Here is a 16057-nt window from a genome sequence, read left to right on the forward strand (position 1 = left end):
ATGTTTCGGGGGTGTAAAATAGACAATGGAGCCAATTCTGGGAGTGTTCCATGTGTGGGTGGGGCCTCTTTTAAATCTTGGCAGTTATGGCAAAGATTATCAAAGCGCTGTACAAAAAATAATTCCCACCGTGTCCCTAGGAAGTAGGGATTATTTCCATTATGGGGAAAACAAGGCACAGAAAGGTGAAACAACTTTCCAAGGCCACGCATTGAGTCCACGGTAGAACCAGGTTTAGAACATGGGTCTTTTTGACTAGAAGACCTTCAAACCAAACTGTTTTAAGCCTTGTGTATAGAAAGACAGATGGGGCCCTACAGAGAACCTAGCATGATATCTAATGATAGAGAACTCATATTTGTTCAGAAGTTCCTCTGTTTGCATTGACGTGACATTAATTACTTTTTTTTAAAGTAATGGTTGTGAAAATGCTTTGATAAAAGGTGCTAAATATTAGTGATAAACACAGATGGCTGAAAAATAACATGCATTACTAATGGTCTTTAGCGTGTGAAGAATAACAACACTTAATTATTTAGGACCTGATTCTGAAAACACTGTTGTGGGTAGTGCTTATAACTGTCAATAGTCCTAATGAAGTTTGCAGGATTAGGCATATATTTTGCATTTATTGAAGCATTTTACCAACAGCAGTGCTGACTGTGATGATGGTAGGGCAGTGATTCCCAAACCTTAATGACTTGTGAATCCCTTTCATTAAAATCAAGTCTCGCGAACCCCTTCCTAAAAATGAATATTTCCAGGGATTTTCTCTTTTACCTGAGTATAAATTATAAAAGCTGTTATCTTGGAAATACAACATTTGTTTTTATGACATGCTTATTACACCCTATTAGTAATTATTATTTATCATTACAGTATTTTATTACATTATGAAAATGGCAACAAGGTCTCAGTTTCATAGCTTGTATCACTTTGAATAAGCCTGTTACAAGACAAGGCTCCTGTGTTTCCTCAAGGAGTATCAGATGTGAAACAGCAGGAAGGGATTTAAGAAGCCAATTCAGAGTTCCTCCTACACAAGCCTTCAGGTCCTGAGCAGTCCAGGCAAACAACGCACGTTATAACAAGGCTTAAACTTGTTCTTCATAATAATTTAAAAAACAATCCTAGCTTCCTATTTCATTTTAAAAACAGCAAAAAATATCCACCTCCCTTTCCATTTCTTATAAGGAGTCTTGAAGTTTAAATCTTCTCAGTGTGATAGAGATGCTGGCTTTGATCTGCTTAGCTCTTGGAAGTCCAGGGGCTCTGGGCTGCTGGCCCCATGCTGCCCGGGGTCCCTAGGGACAGCTCTGTCTGCCATTAGGGAATTTTTCCCCAAGAACCCCCTGTAAAATTTCACAAACCCTTCAGGGGTAGAGTAATGGAATAATGTATTATCAAACAGAAATTAAATGCTCCACTTTTTTATATTTTGTTCATTTAAGAACACTGGAACATATATAAATTGAATATAACCATGCCAATTAGATCAATCATTGTAATTCCCCTTTCCATCCCAAGAATATTACTATTTAATATTTGGCAAATAGTGATACAGCCTACAAGAAAGCAGTTAACACCAAGGGGAAAAGCATGTAATAGAAAAGCTGGAACATGTGGTCTTTTGCATATGTTGTTGCTCTTCCGGGTATGTGAGGTGCTGAAAGAAAAATTTAAAAAAATGTATCAGTTCTGCTGCATCTCTGCAGGCAATAAATCCCTTCAATTCAATAAAACTGCCCTACTTCCTAATGTGTGTTCCATAACCACCATTTGAAAAAAACATTCTAATAGTGAGATCTACTGAGATGTAAAATAGATTTCCAAGGAAGGAGGTGAAAACCATCTGAGTCATTTTAAAACTAGACCTGCAAACCACTGGAAAATATGGTATGAGACAATCCTGCTGACTGTGATAGACTGTATATGATCTAATAGGGCTTTTCAGTCTCTGATTCCTACAGTATTTTCAACAAACTAATATTTAAAGCCCTGATCCTACAATGAGCAGACCCCATTGCAAGATCAGGACCCCAACATCTCTCATATCATAACCTTGTACTCTGCCCCACAAACTGAACTGGATGTATGAGAGAATCTGCCTTCGGTGAATTAATCCCAGTTAAGGGTAATCTTCTATTTTGTACAGTGGAACTATATGAAAGTTAAGCCTGTGATATGCATCTGCATCACAGGTGCACTTTTATTTATCAGCATTATGCACAGCTCAGTGAAAAGCTTTTTGAGCCATATATTTCACCAGTACCCTTGGCTCTTTTGTTGTGAATTCACTTACCTGATGGAAAATCTATAAAACCGTTAGGTGGCTTGTCCAGGAGTCCTGCTACAAGAAGGAGTCCTAAAGAATTCACCTCTGATTGGTTGCGTGCCTGGGTCCAAGCTTTCACCACAGGGTCATCAGCTAAATTGTTCAGCTCTGGGAGATTAGCTCCTAGCAAATCTTTCAGATTTTGTGTGCTTAATTTCTACAGCAGAAAATAAATAAAAATAGGTACATTAATGTGAAATAATTCCAAGCTGCTTACAGAAAAGTTACATAATGGCAGACTGACAACATCAGCTAAGGTTTCTTGCTCTGCTCTGCTCTGCCAATGTCCCCTCTACCCAACCTAATTCTGGGCTCCCTACCTACGGATCTGCTAATGCATCTCACGACTTCCCTACAATATCCCTGCTACTCCAGTGCTCCTCACTACCAAAACACCTGCAGCACCCCTATGTGGGAGACTACTCTGACTTAATCTGTTTTGTCCTTCACTCCTGTGCCACCATGCTGCTCTGTCAATGCACCAAAATATCGACCCTTCGTTGAGACAATTCTGGCCTTCCTGTAGGCAGAAAACAGCTGAGCCATGTAGTGGGTTAATTAAACCATCAGAATGCCTTGACTGATTTTTGACTACAGCAGTTTTATATTATTTCTCCATTTAAATGCAAAACTGATCAAATAATCTGTTGGTTTAAAATTGAAAACCAAACCAAGGTACCTACAACTCAAGGCAGCTAACAGGTTTAAATAAGAGATCTGTCTGGGGTTCTTGTCTAATCCTCTGGCGATGGCAATATACACACAATGTGCACAGTATATCCAGATAAGCAAAAAGATAGCTGACTGGAAAATGTCAGTGTGCAAGGAGTTCGTGCTACCCTAGGAGACTTAGAGAAGGATGATGAGAATGACTGAGGGCATAAAACCCCCTCCTTTCTTCTGGAGACAGAAAAGGAAATACTTTTTCACACACTGTGTAATTAGACAGCAGAGCTCATTTTCCAACAGAATGTCAGTGAGGCCAAGAAATGAGCAAGATTTAAAAAAGGGTTGGACATTAATATAGCTAAGAATATCCAGAACTGTCATCATTAACGGGAACATTTTGGAAGGGATGTTAAACTTCATGCTTCAGGGCTTAAGCGGCTCTCTATTAGAGAGCAGGACAAGACCTAATGTTGGGGGCGGGCTACCCCACATCTTCCTGCTATGGCGTTCGTACATCTTCCTCTGAAGCATCTGGTGCTGACCCCTGTTGGAGACAGGACACTGGGCTAAGCAGACTGTGGGTCTGATCCAGACTGGCAGTTGCTATGTAGCCACATCTGACAATGGGGCCTACTTAGTCCCCAGTCCTGAGATCTGGGAAAGATTCTCATTTCAATCACTGCTTTTCTGTTGCAGTCAATGGGAGTCTTGCCTAAAAACTGCTGGATCAAGAGTGACATTTTTGTTCTTCCAGGAAAAAGCACTGGCAGAGCAGGCAGTGCTGATGGATTAATTGCTATTCACGATGGAAAACGCCACCCACCTGGACTTCATCTGGGCTGAGGGCTGTAAATGTGGCTATGTCCATGACAGGATAACCAGAAGCAAATTTGATCAGATCCTTGGTTGGGGCTCCGCCTTTAAAGAAGAAAAGCAGAAGCTGTGTCTAGCTGCCAAGATCCCACAAAAGCTTCCCATCACATTTTGTGTCATTGAACCATAGAGTCATACGGTTTCAGGCCAGACAGGCCCACCAGATCATCTAGGCTTACCCCTGTATATTACTGGCAAATAAACAACACTCAGCCACTTCTGAATGGGCACTTAGAAACGCCTTTTCCCACACAAGTGCCTAGTTTGCACACACCACCATGGTGAATGAACACAGGCCTAAGTGCCCCAAACTCCTACAGTCACTTTGAAAATTTGACCTGTCTCCTAAGAAAATGCGAGGCAACTAGGGTGACCAGGTGTCCTGATTTTATAGGGACAGCCCCAATATTCTCTATATTTCCTGACGGATGCAATTGCCTGTGATGATGATGGTAGTCAGTCACATTGCTGACTGCAATTCTTAATCACATTTTTTTTTCCAGAGGCGCAGGTGATAGGAGGTGGGGGAATGGTTCCTTTCAGACCCAGCAGGTATTCCTCCTCCAGCTTCTATTTATTCCCCCCTCCACAAGTGGTCCTTATGTGGTAAGGCCTGACCTATCTCATCTCTCCCCTAAGTGCTGCTCTCAAGGTGGCTGAAGAGGTCTCCATAGCAGCTAGACTCTCCTTCCTTCTCCCCTCAGGTACAGCTACACTGCAAAGAAACACTTGTGGTGCTGAGCCTCAGAGCCCAGGTCAGCTGACATAGACGTGCGGGACTTGGGCTGTGGGGCTATAAACAGCAGTGTAGATGCTTTGGTGTGGACTGGAGCCTGGACTCTGAAACCCAGCAAGGGGAGAGAGTCTCGAGCCCAGGCTGCAGCCTGAGTGGGAACATCTTTGCTGCTATGTTTAGCCCTCCAGAGCCCAGCAAACTGGAGTCAATTGCCCTGAGCTCTGAGACTCAGCGCTGTTGGTTTTTCTTTGCTATGTAGACATGCCTGCACTGCCCCAACTGACAAAGACCCGAGCTGGAGTCTCTCAGTGCCCTAACAGGGCACACTGAGCAACTGCCAACCTGCCTCTTTCAGCCCTGCCAGCATCAAGAGTGGGACTCGCCAATGGCAGGCTTCAGCAGCTGGTAGTAGGCATCTGGAGAGCTCTGGTTCTCCTCGTAAGCAGCTCTCAGCTGGCTATAGAGGAGATTCTTCTGGTGCTGAGAACATAGCGAGGTATTCATGGGCCTGCTGGTCTCTCTGGAGAGGAAGTGTTTTAGAGATGTATCTTTTGTATTTGTCAATGGTTTGAGCAACTGGCATGTGCACAGCTGGGTGAAATACACCCCGACAAAACCCCGGGAGAGGAAGGCTGGCCCAGTGGTTAGGGTGCTAACCTGCATTTAGGAGGCCCAGGTTTAATTCCCAGCTTTGCCACAGACACCTTGTATAACCTTGGGCAAGTCACTCAGACTGTCGGTGCCCCTACACAATGAGGAGAACAGTATTGCCCTGCGTCGCAGGGCTGTTGTAATGGCACAGCAGAAGAAACTTGGGGTCCTAGATAAGAAAGAGGCTGCATAATGCCCTGCCTTTCTCCCTCTCCCCAAACAGCTGGTGAGCCCCCCCTGGGGCTTGTGACTGTCAGAAGGAGACTAGCTAGCAGAATTCGTACAACACCAAGGAATCCCCCTGAGCTCTTGCCCAGTCCGAGCTACAAAAAAGCAAGTCCTCAGTGTAAATTTCTTGATCTGCTATTAAAGGAAGAAAGAAAGAAACAGAACCCACTTACCCCAAATGTGTCTAGTGATTAAGAGTCACAAAGGTACCTGATGGCCTCACTGCTGATTGCTTTTATCTGAGTATCTTCCAAAGCACAGATGTGTGGAGCTAGCATTGTGAGCATTGTTCCATCTAACTGATTGCCATTAGCTTCTAGATGCCGAGTGACCAGAGACGTAACCTGCAGGTATGACAGTTAGGGTAAACCCGATGAGGGTTTAAAAAAGTACATTAATTTAAATTTAAAAATTGCAGTTGCTGACACCTATTCAAGTTATTTAAAATAATGTTCCTCTCGATCACCTGATCCACTGTCTCATCAAAATATTTCTTTTGTACTAAGTGCTAACTCAACAAGACATTTTAAGACAAAGAAAAGTCTGCCTTGGGTCCCAAGTTTATTCCCATAATTCTGCTTTTCCACCAGTATTTTAAATCCCCTTTTCCCACATTTTTATAGGTGCCTCTTGACCTCCATTTATACTCACTGCTACCATCTCTTCCAATATAGCTGATTCCACATATTTATCACCCTATGGTTGAAAGATCCGTGTCTGAGATCCATAGTGGCTTTTAATTTCCGAATGTTCTGATTAAAGCCTCCATTTAAAACAGGAGAGTGTAGTTTTCTTTATCAACTTTATTGGTATCTGTTCATACTTTTGAAACATTCCCTTTTGTGGCCTCTTCTTTTCCAGTCAGAATAAGACTGTTTCCTTTAACCTCACGTTCGAGAATCTTGGAGACCTCATATCATTTTGGTTTCCCTACATTGCACCATTTCTAATGTAATAACCTCCCTAGCTCTGCACACAGTTCCCCAGCTGGGGCCAGACAGGATCACTGTTTCTAGGGCAATAACAATCTCTGTTCAGTAGAATGCTGTGTCCAGTACTGCACACAATATACTCTCTGTGTGTGTGGAGGTGTCACATTATTTAGGCAGCAACAGTGTCCACTTTTTAATCACTAATTATTTTTTTAATTAGTGTCCTAGCAGCACTTGTCATGTTTTGCTCGCAGGTGTCTTACCTTTGGGAGATCCTGTTGCCATGAAGTTCCTGTCAATAGGGCTGATAAGGTCTCGGCTGTAGTGATATTCCAGTTAGCAATTTCAGTTGTGGTATACATCCTGGCTATGTTTCCTAATAGTGGAAGGTAGTCTTCAGGCAGCGTGCCAAAGATCTGTTTGTAGCACAAAATACAGTGAGCAGACAGGCAGCATATGTCTGAGTTGTTTCAGTGCATACACTTCTCAAATGGATATGAAGCTAATATGTACAAGAAGATCTACTGAAACGTTCAGGATTCACAGACATTGATTCAAAATCCAGTGGGTAAGCAGGTGGATTTGATACACCTTCCTAAGTTTCCAAATCCACCACCAGGAGTCAGTTGTGTGTTTTATTTTTAATGGCTCTTGTTTTCTGTTGAACTTTTTATGAACCGATTCCTGAATCTGACACAATATCCTACCTGTATTTAAGGGGAAAGGAGTGGTCAGAGCCGGGGATATGATATCAGGACTTTTGGATTCTATTCCTGGTCCTGATACAGGGAGTGACTTTTGGCCAAAATTTTCAAACTTTGGGTGTTCAAAGTTTGGCACCTATGTAGATGGCTTGATTTTTCAGATGTGCCAAGAGCACGCGGGTCTCATACACTTCCAAGAAATAAGTGGTCAGGTCCCCTCTGAAAATAAGGCCATTTATTTGTTTAGTTTACAAAATTTGGCTTAAAACACTCAGAGCACTCGTGTTCCCAAGTGTGAAATGAAGCTAGGAGTGTTATGAGACTTAATTCATTAATGTTTGCAAAATGCTCTAAATGCTTCGTGGGAAAGGTGCTGTGGATGTGTAAAGTGTCCTTGTTAGAGTTGCTGAACTGACAATATCGAAAAGTTAAAACCCAAACAACTCCCTTCAACATTACCCTTTTGCCCCAACAAGTCCTCCTCTGCATATCTCACCCAACCTGTTCCAGATTCTACACTACCTTGTCCAGTTTCAGCTTTAGCACGTGAAGGAGAGGGGCCTGAAATTCCATCTTCCCCAAAGTTTCCAAATTGTTTCTCAGCACATCATCAGGCAGACAAGCATCCAGATCACTGCTGGATGTGTACTTGGAAGCTAGAAGGTCTCTCTGCTTCACCACCACTTCTGTTGTCAACAGAGTTCTTGTGCAGTCTGCTTGGGAGAAAGAGAGCGCATTAAAATATCTAGTGTATTTTTTGCCTTCATTCGGCTCTGTGCAAATATCTCCCAGCATGACGTTTCTGTGAGCTTAGGGCTAGAATCATGGCAAAGGCAGTAGATTCATTACTTTGGGGAGGGGGAAGCAACATATGTTGTGACATCACTTCTGATGTGGCCAGTCCTTTTCATCCAGAGGGTTCACATGGAGCCTTTTGGAGGCATTGAGGGAAGAGAGGAAGGAGAAACAATGTAACAAAAGAACATAAGACTATAAGAATGGCCATACCGGGTCAGACCGAAGGTCCATCCAGCCCAGTATCTATCTCCAACAGTGGCCAATGCCAGGTGTCCCAAAGGGAGTGAACCTAACAGACAATGATCAAGTGATCCATCCCCTGCCATCCATCTCCATCCTCTGACAAACAGAGGCTAGGGACACCATTCCCTACCCATCCTGGCAAATAGCCATTAATGGACTTAACCCCAGTGAATTTATCTAGTTCTCTTTTAAACCCTGTTATAGTCCTAGCCTTCACAATCTCCTCAGGCAAGGAGTTCCACAGGTTGACTGTGCGCTGTGTGAAAAACTTCCTTTTATTTGTTTTAAATCTGCTGCCCATTAATTTCATTTGGTGGCCCCTAGTTCTTATGGGAACAGCTAAATAACTTTTCCTTATTCACTTTCTCCACACCACTCAAGGAGGCGAGATCCTTAGCTGTAACCTGTACTGACCTTCCACCTTACTGGAAGTTAGAATGGAATCTGATGCTGTCAGTTAAGATCTCGTGTATCTCCCGAGCAGGAGCTGGCATCTTCTGGGAAGATGCAGCTGTGGTACATGAGAGCAGAGGAGAAAGGAAGATTAGACTAGAGGAAATGAGACCCAGCCAACACAGGGCACTCACATACAATACGTACTCACAGCTCGTTTTTGCCGCTGATGGTTTGCAAGCTGTTTCAGAAGATAGGTGAATTGGTTCCTATTCCAGGTCTTCAACTGGCTCAAGAAATCAGGGAAAAATTGTGTCTTCTCTGTCTGTGTAGGAAGAAAATAACTTTATGGAAAGGCAGCTGCTGGGATAGGTATATTGGAGTTTTTAGTAGGTCTGGAGAAATGGTTTTCAGTTTCCTAATCCATCCTCTTTTAAACTGATATCAATATTCCTACATTTTACTCTGTAACTTCATAGAACTGTGCAGAAATTGTAGGAACAGGCATATGAAGCTCACAGCTTGTATTAGATCACTAATAATGACACCAATACTTAGCACAGATGTGCTCTATATATTTCAAATTTAACTAACTGGGTCTCTACACCCCTATAGGTTAAACACTGAACAGAGACACAGAGGATAAGTGATGTGCTCAGTGTCTTATAGCAAATCATGGTCAGAGTCAGGGTTACATCTCAGGAGTTTGTCGCCTGGTCCCATGACCAATCCATTAGGCCATGCTGCTTCTCTGGAAATACACTAGACATAATGCTGATGTTCCATAGCAGTACAGTACCTCTGAGATCCTTTGAAGTGTGCTGCTCATCAGGGCACTGGCAAGAATACCCATGTCTGTCAGGGTGCTGACTGTCCATGTTGAAGGTGATCTGAGAAGAAAAGTAACATATTTTTTATATATGCCCTGAGCTTATCAAAACATCCTTGTGCTAATGATGCGATCACCCAATGCAGGAAGGGAAATTAAAATGCATCTCATGCCCAATGGAACGCATCTGCAGAGACGTAACAGAAACCTGATGATGCGTGCACATTGATCAGCAGAGCTGACTATTCCTTTCAGTTTATTAGAGTCTTTGCCTTCCATTGTAAAGAATGAAAGAACTCGCCCAACGAAAACTATGAAGTCAGTCTGGGACAGACAAATGAGAGAGTTCAGAGGAGAGCCAAGTCTTTGAGAAAAACTGGGCATGTTTAATCTGGAGAACAGTAGAATGAGAGGTGCCATTATGATAGTGTATAAATAGGCAATGGTATGTTCTCAAGAGGAGAAGGATCAGTTCTTCTCACTAGTCACTGAGGCCAGAATGAGAAGATGCAGTCACAAGGACATCTGCGGTTCACTGTTTGGAAAAACTTATCTAGTATAACAGCAGACAGGCAACCAAGCAAGCTGCCACGTCAGTGGAGATCCTGGAATCAGACTGACTTGAGATATCCAAGGATGGACTTGATACCCATTCATTAGGAATGCCTTACATATCAATCCTGCCCCAATGCAGGGGTGTGGACTAGATCACAGATTCTCAGCCTAGGGATTGCAGTCCTCAAGGGGTTGTGACCACCCTGTGCTTCCCCATATTATCAAATATGCCAGATGAGAGAGGTTTCCTGGGGCGGAGAAGATTGAGAACCACTGGAGAAGGTGGTCCACTGAGAAGATCCTATCCAACCTGAATGAGTCCATAACACATCACCAAAGAAGTTTAGAACATGACTCCATGTGTGACATACCCATATTTGTTCTTTAGCTGCTGCTCTATGGCTGTCGGTTGGTCTTCAGTGAACGACATGCAGCTTTGCAATATTATTAGGATGTACGGGTCAGATTTTGCAATGTCGGAGCCATTGAGGGCACAGGAAAGATTGCCTAAAATTTGTAGGTTTTCCTTTGAAAATGATAAGGTAGATGTTCCCTGAGAATACGAAAAAAATAAAACAAAAGAAATTGACATGAGCAGCCAAAGTTGGCTGGATATAGTACCACAATGTATTTATATGGACATTTCACAGAATATCTCACTTCATCTGCTTCTGCTTCTAGGTCAGTTGCTCTTAGCAACATATACAAGGAGGATAATCAAGCCATGTACTTCCATGGAAGCTTTTCCTGAACCAGAGTTGTACGATTTAGGCTTGAACCACTTCTTGTATAAAAGAATGATCAGTCATGTAGCACGTTACTTTCGGGGAGTAAGAAATACCCTTTCCAAAATACCCTGAATGATCCTGAGTATGGGATGGAAAAAGACCTATGGTGAAATCCTGGCCCTCCTGAAATCAGTGGGAATCTTGCCATTGATTTCAGTGGATCCAGGATCTCCTCTGCTTTGTGGTGACTTATTTATATATCCATTCACTCAGTGCACCCAGTTATAAAAATTCCCAGGGTACATAAAGTCAATTTTAATAAAAGTTGAGTTTCTCCTTAAAAATAAAGAAACAAGTTTCCAGGCTTGTCTACGTGGAAAAATTCACCGCAATAGCTATCTACTCTGGAATAGCTTCCCATGTGGACACACTTATTCTGGAAGAGGAATATCCGAATAACCAAGGAGTTATTCTGGAATAGCTATTGTGCTTTAAATGTATACCCTACCGTATTCTGGAATAGCTTCCCTGGTATATAAGTTCTGTGGCACTCACCCTCCCCACCAGACACCTCAGGTAAAAGACAGGGACAGGAAATGAGCCGTATGGATCAGCTGACTTGCACCATGTCAGGAAAGGAAGTAAATTCTGGAGCTAACACTCCACTGAGCATGCTCAGTCACCACCCCCAAGTGTGTATACATATCTAGGGACTGTTAGCTTGTATTCTCAAGTCGATAGCAGCTGTTGAGCTGGTACATGGGAAGAAAGTTGGGCTCGTAGACTTTTTTATTTTAAAGCCAGAAGGGATCATTAGGCCATCTAGTTTGACCTTCAGTATAACACAAGACAGAGAATCTCACCCAGTTATCACTGGACTGAGCCCTAATAGCCACGGCCCATGCCACTAATACCGTGCTGTAACATTTCAGAGCTCTGTAAAAAAAAAAAATTAACTAATCAGTGAATAAAATAGCATCTTACCAGGCAGGCCTTAGCACTCTCCAGCAGCGACTGTCTTTTGGAAGACACTCTTGGCAAAAGGTCAACGTTGGCTTGTCCAACAAGGTGAAAATATTTCTGGCAGTTCACTGTGTTTGAAAATTTCTCTGGTCTAGAAAAGAGTAAACAACACACATCTGTCCTTCTACAAAACAAACAAACTTAAACTCGTGGAACTGCAAACTGAATTGCTTAGCCGTACTGGTCAGATGCCATTCAGAATAAATAGTATTCAGTGAAAAATGTCTATATTCATCATCACAGGCTTCATTCAGCTCCCAATAAAGTCAACAGAAAGTCTTTTATTGACTGAGGTGGCTAGTGTATTGATCCCCAAATAATTTACTCAGTGACAAGTACTTGATCCAGTGTTGCCAACTCACCATTTTATCCCAAATTTCAAAATATTTGCCAAACCCCAGTTCCTGGAGTCATGGGATTACATGAGATTCTCGGCTTTCTTTTCTTTAGCCTTCATGGTTGCAGAGAAAAGCTTGAACATGTGAATCCTAATTCTCAAACTCCACAAGACAGGTGAAAATGAACCCAACCGTTTAAAAATATTAATTTTGTTTTTCTTTCTTTGCTTTTATTTAAATGTTCTGACTTTTGATGCCTGATTGATGATTTTCGAATACTTCAGATAGCAATGCTTTTGGTCAGGTCTGTTGTTGAAACTCAAACATTGTTTACAGAATGTTAGCAGGAAAAAGTATATCCCACAGTAAGGTGCCTAATTGGATAAACCATAGCAGTGCCTTGAATAGTCCCCTACAAAGCAAGGAACCCAAATGCAACAGCACTGCACTGGTGCAAGAGAAGCAGAAAGTGAAATGGGGGCAGTGTCATTCTCCAAGCTGATTTCCATCTATAAATACAGTGAGGGAGAGGGGAGGTAAACACCAGGGGTGGAGAAGAGCTAATGAAGATAAAGGATAATATTGGCAGAAGAACAAATGGAGATAAACTGACCATGAATGAATTTAGGGTGGAAATTAGAAGGTTTCTAACCATCACAGGGATGAGGTTCTGGATCAGCCTCCCAGCAGGAGCAGTTGGGGAACACAACCTAACTAATTTGATACTTGATAGTTTATGAGCTTCATACATTTATGAACAGAACTATGTGATGGGGGTTGCCTGTGATAGAAAGAAGCTGTACTCAGTGACCCAGGAGGTCACTTGCAGTCCTATGTACTATGTTCCAAACTGCGTGAAAAGCAGAAAGTGTATGAATAGCATAAATCATAAGCAGATTAGATTATTACATTTATTTGTTTGTTTTCTTTATTAACACTGGTATAATCACATGGGTAAAGACATCTCAACAAATATACAGTATTGGTAACTTCAAGCATCAAAAATTATGAGCCAGGCCCCCAAAAGCATGAGATTTTTAAAAATAAAAAATATTGGGCCCTTTTCATTTGTCTTTTGTGTTTTTTTTTTTGAGCCTTTAAGGTGCCCTCAGTCATCTCTGCACTGAGAGGGGCTAGAAACTTAAAATGAAGGCTGATAACCTTTCCTAGTCACATGACTCCAGGAGCAGGTGCTTTAAGAATGCAACATATATTGTGAGACTTGTGATAAAATTGGGAGAGTAGGCAACCTTGAATTCATATTGTTGTTGTTTTAATCTTGAACAGTGTCCTTTCAAAAGTGAGGGAAGAAATGCATGCGTGTCTTACCCCATGTAAAAAAGAACCTCGGCTGGATATTCTTCAAAATCTGATGGCGTTATCTGTCCTGTCAGTCTTTTTGTCATGCAGCTGAGCTACAAAAATAATACATAAGGATGATGATGATATAAATCACGGATTGACTCCTCCTTCCCCAATATATAACTCTCTCACCGGGCTTTCACTAGTCACCTGACCACAATAAAACCACCAATTATAATGCTGCTTTATTCCAAAGACCATTAAAGTTTTTCCCTTGATTTAAAGAGGTACTAGATCCAAGCCCAAAGTGCTATACAAATTTGGTATATCTACATTGCAACACCCCTCCTCCCCCAGCGAGACTCGGAGCCTGCGTCTACACAGGCTTTCAGGGCTTGTACTCTAATGCTAACGCTAGCAGTGGAAACATTCCTGCTCAGGTTCTAAGATCCTCTCCCGTCACCGACTTTCAGAGCCCGAGCGGGAATGTCTACACTGCTATTTTTAGCGCTGAAGTGCAAGTCTGAGTGTGTAGACCCAGACTCTGAGACTTGTTGGCGTGGGGCTTTTTTTTTTCCCCCCAGTATAGACGTACACAGAGTGGCCCTGATCCTGCATTATGATCAACGCTGATTTCAGTGTGGCCCTGCCCAGGTATAACAGGCCATCTGCAAGGATCAGGATGCAGGGCTGGGACTTATGCATACCAGTAGGTCACTCACCACTGAAATGAAGCCACCTTTGAAATGGAACACAGCATCTGGCTAATAGTCCACAATGTTATATTAGCCCACATTGCAATATAGGTTGGTCACTAGGGCTAACTCCCTTAATCTTCTAAGTGCCATAGCTGCTTTAATAACTATGAGCCTTGGCTTTGTGACTCAGATGAGACCTGATAATGTTTGAAACATGTTTGGTCTAGGTAAATTACTAGGTCTATAAATTTAGGAGCTGTGCTTTCCTCTAGCTCTGTAAAACTGCATGACTCTGATTAACCCAAATGTGTGTTTTATACATATCATGGGCCTCAGCTCTCCCTGGTGCCATTCAATCTGCACCAGGGATGAATTTGTTCCCACACTGTGCAATCCTGCTCTCTGCAGACATTCCACCATAGACTTGTGGACGGGTTGCCCTCACCTGGCTGTCTTCCAGTCGTATTCGTTTGTCCCTCATGGCTTTTGCCAGGCTAGCAAACTGATTGTTGTTTAAAAAGTTTGCTGCTCCACAGCTGAATCCTTGAAGGACAGTGGAAGATAACCTAAGTGAGAAATAGAGGCATTATGTGCTCAAAATTTTGGTCCCTCTGCCTTATTCTTCTTTGGTATAAAATATAAACTTTTGGAAAATATTTTTATTGGCGGGGAGGTTTATTTCTTGGGATCATCCTATATATATGCACACACACAGTGCAGCAGTCCTATGGGGGATAGAAGTGGCTCTTTCAATGCACCTAAAATTGACTGGCAGGGGTCACTCAAGAGCAATGCAACAGGCGCCCTACCTCACAGCATGCTGCCTGTCAAGCTAGTAAAAGCCCTTGCCAAATCTGGGAATTGAAGACTAAAACTATCAGGGCATCTAAATAGAGCCCCTGGTATACACTGACAATGGCAAAGCTACATATCCTATTGTAGTGTAATCCAATGATTCCCCAATACACAAAGATCAGAGCCCTTGAGCATCTGAGGATGTTTAAATCTATAGGGGCCTTGTCCTTCAAGGAAAAGCATCTTACACACGTTCTGCCATGCATTGTGGAGGTAGCACCATTCATGCTTTAAAGGCAATACCTATTGCTTGCTCAGAGATGGAAATATCAGCTAACTCACCTGGAGTATTGCTGTGTGGACTTCAGCACTGCCTGGAAGAACACACTGGCCTGTGATTATAAAAGGAAGCAGAGCTCTTAATGTGCTGTGGAAAAGAGAATATTCTACATAGGCACTCTTATCACTGAAAGCTTTGCACGCAGAATGAGGGTGAAATATGGTCCTTACTGTGGGATTCCCCTCACTAGTCCCTGCTTCTTCATCACTGTCCTGCATCCTACTGAAAAACATGCTTCATTCCCCCCAAGCTACAACGGCTTCCAAAGAAAAATGAAAAGCAGCTGAGGCATGGAAAATGAAAAGACAATGAGTGCTCAATCTGGCTGGCTGCATGTTCTGTAGAGTGTGCTTCCATAAGCTGCTTTAAAAAAAAAACAAAGAGGAAAAAATAACCCCCCCCCCCAAAAAAATCGGAATGTGTTTATGCTGGAGGACTATTTTTTCCTGTTTCAATGGGAAATTTAATAATCATCATTAATCATGCACTATCTTTCTATAGCATCATTTATCGAGTGACACTCAAAGTGATTCAGACACTGGAACACCAAATTCTGCATTCAGCTGCAACAGTGTAAATCTAGAGTAACTCTGCTATCGGCAGTGGAGAGACTCTGGATTTACACATCCTTAGATAAAAATTCAACTCTGAAAGTGTCACTCACTCCAGAAATGCAGCTGACTCTGGAGTGGAGCGTGGCAGCTACTTTTCACCTGGTACACTACATTTTGGGAGGTTAAATTGTTTAGACAATAAGGACCTAACCCAGCAAAAACACATTTGTTTCCTTTTTGGCTAACAAATAAATAAGAGGAAGAGGTCTGTGAGCAATGCTCCCATCTTATTTTGGTTACTTCGGAGAGATAAGAATTCAGTGGCAGCGTCAA

At 42.4% G+C, this 16057-nt stretch overlaps 1 long non-coding RNA gene across 1 annotated transcript in view; it reads left to right on the forward strand.

Annotated features, from left to right (window-relative positions):
- Nucleotides 1-16057, forward strand: part of LOC127057994 (uncharacterized) — a 103112-nt gene that overhangs the window by 16560 nt on the left and 70495 nt on the right. The gene's annotated exons all lie outside the window — the stretch shown is intronic.

The sequence above is a fragment of the Gopherus flavomarginatus genome, chromosome 9 (genome assembly GCF_025201925.1).
Source record: "Gopherus flavomarginatus isolate rGopFla2 chromosome 9, rGopFla2.mat.asm, whole genome shotgun sequence".
NCBI classification, from domain to species: domain Eukaryota; kingdom Metazoa; phylum Chordata; order Testudines; family Testudinidae; genus Gopherus; species Gopherus flavomarginatus.